We start from the raw sequence: 6,356 nt of genomic DNA on the forward strand, positions 1-6,356 counted from the left end.
AGTATTAACATTGGAAAGGAGAAAGAAAAGAGGCTAGTCAACGTGAGACTGTAGTGTGACAACTAAGGGATTTGAGAATATGCATCCATATGGCTTCAATCCTGTTGCAAATTGGGCCTGGAGAAGGGTCGGTTATAAGGTTCAGTTGTTGGGAAACAATTGAAGTTGCCACTGTGGGAAATGTCAAAGCAGAATTTTACACATTCTTTTTTATAATATTGGTAAGTTCCAAAAATCAGATTTGACCATTTAAGCCTGAAAGGGTCTATCAACTTTTGACATAAAATGTAGATTGGGTTTTGAGTTGAAAGGATTCAGAACCAACCTCCTCAAGATGTGCCACTTTGGTCTATGAATTATTTTGCACTGAAGTTAATTGAGACCCTGTGGGCTCAAGAGAAAAATTTACCTCTCCCTTAAATAATTTAAATTCAGAGCCTTGCCAGTAATAAGAGTCACCAAAAAATAACTGTTTATAACCTATCTACACGGCAGGACAAACTTCTAATTACTGCTCTTCTCTTTGTCCTGTGAATTGCCCTCCTCCCCTCTGAAGTCCCAGTGCCTTAACTCTTTGCTCGACTCCAAATGTCATATATACCCATTTTAACCTCTGTCTCAGAACCTTTAGTGTATTGGTTCTCATACATGCATAGGCAAATTTGGTTATTTTCTCTTGTTAATCTGTCTTATGTTGATTTAATTATTAGACCAGCCCTAACATCATAGAAGATGAATTGAAGTTATTACCTCCCCTATAGAGTCATATCTATAATTAAAAAGAATGACTGCAGTTAACTTTCTCCTCTTCTTCATGAGCTTTGTTTTAACTACCTTTGATTTCCTATCCCTTTCTGTTAGAACTAAGACCACACCTGGGCAAAATTGGGAAGGAGAGGAAGGGATAAAAATGGAAGAAGAAAGGAACATGGATTGAGAGAGAGGACCTGCTTAGTGTCAGGTAGTGCCTCATGTTTTGTATAAATTACTTCATCTTGTCTTCAAAACAAAATTCTGATATAGGTATTATTCCTTTTTACATAAAAGAAAACCAGACTCACAGAGTTTTAGGGTACCTGTGATTATTCAGCTCTCACATTTCACTGTGAAGTCACCCCTCCTTTCAGTGTCTTATCCTGCCTTTCTTTGAGTTTTCTTTCACGAACACCTTACTGTTTCTGTGCAGTCATTCTGGCCCCAAGTCTGTGGTTCCTGTTTTTACCTTGAGCTGTCTATGCCTGAGCTACCTCATGGAGACAGTTGGGTCTCTGCTTTGTACCTTGGCCTACCTCAACCCTTATCTAGCTCTGAAGCTAGTCTCAGTTTTTCCATCTGAAAAATGATATGTCTACCTCCCCTTTAGATTTATGAGGGTTAAATTGTGAGGAGTAAATATATGATCATTGAAACGTCTGGATCTTCTCCCTTTTTTCTCATTGGAGCACCTTTTCTTCCATTGATATAAGGTAAAATTAGAAATGAGTTTATCACACAAACTCAGCCCAGCTGAGGTATTAGTTTGTTGATATATGACTTCTGCCCAATTAAAATGTAAAATGTTCCATTTTCTTGTTTTAAGTGGCTATTCTGTGAAGCTGAGGTAACAATAACAGTATATCCTGACTCCTGAGATGCTGCAAGCCTATAGTTATTAATTGGCACATTGCAAATAGTGATGCACCTTAGATGTTGGCCCTGAACCCAACTAAAAGTATTTTAAATCACAAATGCTTCCTCTTATTTTGTCTTTATTTATGATTTAAATAAATTCCCTTATTTTCTCTTTACTTCAGTTTCTCTTCCTTCTAAAAGGGCATTTTATAGCATTGACCTAGCATTCAGCTTATACACAAAGACATGGCAGGCAAAAATGGTTATAAAATAAAATGCTGTTAATGAACAGAACAATCCAACAATAGAAAGTGTTATCACATTTAAATCTAATTTTTAAATAAACTAAAATTTTAGTTAAGACCTGAATATACTTACTTTGAATCAACTTTCAAAATGGTGGAACAGATGGCTCTGATTATCTCTGAGAGGAAGGAAAAGATTCAAGAGTTTTGTAATTTCTTGTTTAATAGTCTTAGAATTTTATACAGTTGAGTTATGAATGCTCTGGCTTATAAATTAACAATTTCATGCTAAAATTTAGTGTATTCTCATGGTCTGACCCTATTTCCTATGCCAAGATTCAAGACTCAACTCTTTCTCTTTCTCTGACTCACTGGCTTTTCCAAAATTTCATTTCCTGATTAGCCCTTCATCCCAGACTTTTGAGCAGAGAAAGCACAAGAAACTCTCTAAGCTCTCATTTACATAAGAACCATTCTCTTCACCCTCACCCCCCAGCTACCTATGATCAATATATAAAGAAAAATTTTATAAACTAAAAATGTTTTTTGTGGGAGTGGGGAATTTGGCCTTCCTGGCTCTTGAAGAACCAACAAAGAACCCTGGTCTGAAATAAGATCTACCCACACCACCCCTCCTACCAGGTTGTGTCATTTTTCAGCTGTCATAGAAGAGGTCCTGGAAAACAGACTTAGGACCACAACAGGAGTTTTTTAGGACAGGATCAGCACTAGAGGTAGAAAAGTTAAGGAAACAGATAGAGGGAGAAATTGAGCCAGGATGCAGTTTCAACAAATGACTAAGACCATGGTGATAACTCAGAGAGCCCTTCAGAAATGTCTCAAGATGGGGTGAAGGTTCAGGCCTTTAGAGCCCAATATCAATATATCATTGGTTGTGAACTAAAAATGGAACTACCTTTTCACCCAGTGATCCCACTTTTGGGAATATATCCTGTGAATCCCAAAACTCCAGTTTGAAAGATTATATGCACGCCTATCATCATAGCAGCATTATTTACAATACCCAAGAGCTGGAAACAACCCAAGTGCCCATCAGTAGATGAGTGGATAAAAATATATGTGGTACATTTACACAATGGGATACTACATGGCATTAAAAGAGGAAGAAAATATTACCTTTTTCAACAACATGGATGGACCTGATGATTATCATGCTAAGTGAAATAAACCAGTCAGAGAAAGACAAATACTGTATGAATATACATATATGTGGAATCTAATGAACAAACTATATGGACAAATGAAATAATAACAGAAGACTGGGTGAAAGAAGATGATAAGATTAGTTAAAGAACATATTCATATATGCATAACCCATAGACACAAACACTAGTGTGGTGATGGCCAGAGGGAAGGGGCACTAGAGACTGGGAGGACATGGGCAAAGCTGAGGGTGGGGAATGAAGACATCTGTAATAGTGTCAACAATAAAAATAAAGTTTAAAAAATAGAACATGATTATTTTGCAATTAGAAGCCTGAAAATGAACCTGCATATTTATTTTTAGTTATTTCTAGGCAACAAGGCACTTTCAAGCAATATTTCATGTGACCACTTGAAAATCTAATGAGCTAAATATTCTTAGTTTTATACACATACCCAGTAACTTCCCTGGCAATAACCACACCACATCTGTCTGTTTGTTTAAGACTGTTCACACAATGCTTGGTAGACTGGTGTGGCTCTTAGAAGATCCTCAATACATATTTGTTGAATGAATGAAAATTAGAAAACTAATGTTCACAAATAAAATGACAATTTGTTGAATGTCTGCTATGTTCTGGTCACCAAGCTAAATATTTTAATCTACATTTTATCTTTATAGTATTTCTATGAACTTGACCAAGTTCAATAGTCAGATAGTACAAACATATGGATTCTCATTTTTAACCTAAATATTAGTGGTAGTTTTTCTACTGTATGAGTTTATCTCGCTATATGTAATGCATTACTATGTGTAATGATTCCTTCTGTATCAGCCTACCTTGCAATATAACTCTTTCTAAAAGATATTTTTAGATTTGGGGTCAAGATTTATATAACATTTTAAGCTTCAATTTGAGGAAAACATTATGAACACAGAACTAACTTAGAGTGAACAAAGGGTAGACTTAGTTGGTTATTTCTGAGAAATCAAAAGAACAAATAGTAAAAACTCTAGGGGATCAATGATGGGACTGATCTTCCTGAATGTTGTTTTCTTTTCTAAATAAATAATCTGGAGCAGAATGTAGACAAGCATTGCAAAATTCACATGCCAGGATAATGAAAAACTTCAACAACAATCTCTCCTAAGGCTCAGTAACTATCTATTTTAGAAAGAAAACACCTCAATGGTATCTAGCAGGGCCCTCATCTTAACAGCTTCATTGTGTTTATTGTAAGAATTTATTAGTCTTGAAGAAGGGCCAAAGGAGTTGTTCTCACTTGCATAAGAGATTTTGGGCCACATGAAATATACAAGATCGTTTGGAGGATAAAGAGAAAAAAGGGATAAATTTTGAATTAATAGACATTTCTTTTTCTCATGTCTCTACATCTCTCACTTCCTTTAGAACTTGAAACAGAGCTTTAGAAAATGAAGTCCATTAAAAAAAACAATTTTGCTAAGATTTCTGTAAGATAACTGGTAGCACAAAGCAGTATCATTTTGTGGCCCACACATTTCATGTTTCCTGATAGAGGGAAAAGAGTATTTTTCTTCTTTTATGAAATGCTAGTCTAGGTGTCCTAGACTTGGGTGATCAAATTCTGAAGGAAGAGATAGAATTCTGCAATATCACTAGTGATCTGCTGTAACCCAACTCCATGGTGCTGGATTCACTGTTTGTTTCACAGTCTGCATCTTATTTTTCCCCTAGCAGCTTTCTAATTCTCAAGAAATATTTCCTTTTTAGCCCTGACTGGTGTGGCTTGGTGGGTTGGGCATGGTCCTGTAAACCAAATAGTTGCTGTTTCGATTCCCAGTCAGAGCACATGACTGGGTTGCAAGCCAGGTCCTCGCCGGGGGTGTGAGAGAGGCTACCAATTGATGTTTCTCTAGGACATCAATGTTTTTCTCTCTCTCTTCCCCTTTCTCTAAAAACAAATAAATAAAATCTTTAGAAAAGAAAAAACTATTTTTCTTATTCACTTCTATGATTATATACTCCTGATTGTCCTCTAACTTCTCCAGTTGCTTCTTAATCTCCTTGGCCCATTCATCCTCTCCTTGATCAGTAAATGTCAAAGGGCTTGATCCCAGGTGTTTCTCTCTTCTTGCTACAAACTCTGAACAGGTAAGCTTTAAGAAACTCTGAATAGAGAGAAAATAATCTAAGCCTACCACTAATGAAAGTCATTGAATCACAAAGAGTTTAAAAGAAGAAAGGAACAGAGAGGAATTGCCAAACAGTTTTTAAAACAATGGATGATGTGGCAATAAGTACATACCTATAAATAATTACTTCAGATTTAAATAGATTAAGTTTTACAGTTAAAAGTCATAGGTAGCCGAGTGGTTTCTTGTTGTTGCTGTTCTTAAAGGTCCATCTATATCCTGCTTACAAGAGACTTATTTCAGATGTAAGGATACACACAGACTGAAAGTAAAGGAATGGAAAAAGATACTCCATGAAAATGGAACCTCCTTCCCTCTCAAAAAAAGGTGCTATAACTATACTTATATCAGATAAAATAGATTTTTAAAAAAGTATGTAGTAAAAGATAAAGAAGAGCATTATATAATGATAAAGGGGTAAATCCCACAAGAGGATATAACATTTAAAAATATGCACCCGCCAAGGGGCATCAAAATATATAAAGCAAATACTAACATACCTAAAATGATAAATGACAGAATTGCAATAATAGTAGGGCTATTTAATGCCCCACTTACATTAATAGGTAGGTTACCTGGACAGAAAATAATAAGGAAACATTGGCATTAAATGACATGTTATACCAGATAGACTTAAAAGATCCAAAAGCAACAGAATACAAATGTTCCTCACCTTACAATGGGGCTATGTGCAGATAAACTCATTGGAAATTGAAAACATTATGTCTAGATTTCATTTAATACACCTGACCTACTGGACATCATAGTTAGCCTCATCTAACTTAAATATGCTCAGAATACTTTAGCCTTCGGCTGGGCAAAACCAGTTCACACAAAGCTTATTTTATAATATTGAATATTTTATGTAATTTATTGAATACTATACTGAGAGTGAGAAACAGAATAGTTGTATGGGTTCTCATCATTAACATATACAGCTGAAAGCACACTGGCACACAGATGGTCATTTTATAGACATAATGGGATAGCAAAAACACAAAACACAATGTCCAAAAATGCTGGCAACACAGTACAGGGTTAGAGTGTCCGTTGCTCACACTGCTAATAGCATGGCTGATGAAGCTGTGGCTCACTCTCACTGCCTAGCATCACAACAGAATGTCATACTATGTATCACTAGCCTGAGGAAAGGTCAAAAT

This window comes from Phyllostomus hastatus, unplaced genomic scaffold, assembly GCF_019186645.2.
Source record: "Phyllostomus hastatus isolate PE091 unplaced genomic scaffold, TTU_PhHast_1.1 phas_scaffold_21, whole genome shotgun sequence".
In the NCBI taxonomy this organism is placed as follows: domain Eukaryota; kingdom Metazoa; phylum Chordata; class Mammalia; order Chiroptera; family Phyllostomidae; genus Phyllostomus; species Phyllostomus hastatus.